This window comes from Gigantopelta aegis, unplaced genomic scaffold (genome assembly GCF_016097555.1).
Source record: "Gigantopelta aegis isolate Gae_Host unplaced genomic scaffold, Gae_host_genome ctg7933_pilon_pilon, whole genome shotgun sequence".
NCBI classification, from domain to species: domain Eukaryota; kingdom Metazoa; phylum Mollusca; class Gastropoda; order Neomphalida; family Peltospiridae; genus Gigantopelta; species Gigantopelta aegis.
The window spans coordinates 8,392-8,979 of NW_024536187.1; the positions used below are offsets into that span (position 1 = coordinate 8,392).

At 33.5% G+C, this 588-nt stretch overlaps 1 non-coding gene across 1 annotated transcript; it reads left to right on the forward strand.

The window, feature by feature from the left end:
* Nucleotides 1-212: 212 nt before the first annotated feature.
* On the forward strand, nucleotides 213-285 carry Trnak-cuu. Its single transcript has one exon. It is a non-coding gene; the product is annotated as a tRNA-Lys (tRNA).
* The last annotated feature ends 303 nt before the right edge of the window (nucleotides 286-588 follow it).

The window sequence follows — 588 nt, forward strand, 5'->3', positions numbered from 1 at the left end:
GATAGATAGATAGATAGATCAATTAAGATAGATAAGACAAGATAGATAGATAGATCCTACTATTCCCAAGCTTAAACTTTAAATGGTAGCTATCGTTTGGGGAAACCTGCGAAAATATTTATCATACTAATTGATTGAGTGCGAATCATTGCGTGGATAACAAATACAGTGAACTAACCATTAACCTCTGGCCTGAACAAAACATCCATATCGCCCGGCTAGCTCAGTCGGTAGAGCACGACACTCTTAATCTCAGGGTCGTGTGTTCGAGCCCCACATTGGGCTCTTTATTTTTCTTTATTGGTTTTTAAAGGAGATAGTCTGGGTAGGTTAGAGTGTAATTAAAATCCATTTGTTTTTGAAAGAAATAAGGATTACAGTATGAAAATAGCTGAAGTGTGTTTAGAACTTAGGTTTTTGTATCTACGAAAAATAATTAATTTGGGATAAAACCAATTATAATTGATATATTTTAAACATAAAAAAACCAATAAATTTTTAGACACATACATCAATTTGTCGCCTATGGTATTCTATTTGGTATATACCGTAAATCCTTAAATAGAGGCCCACCTTGAATGGAAGTAT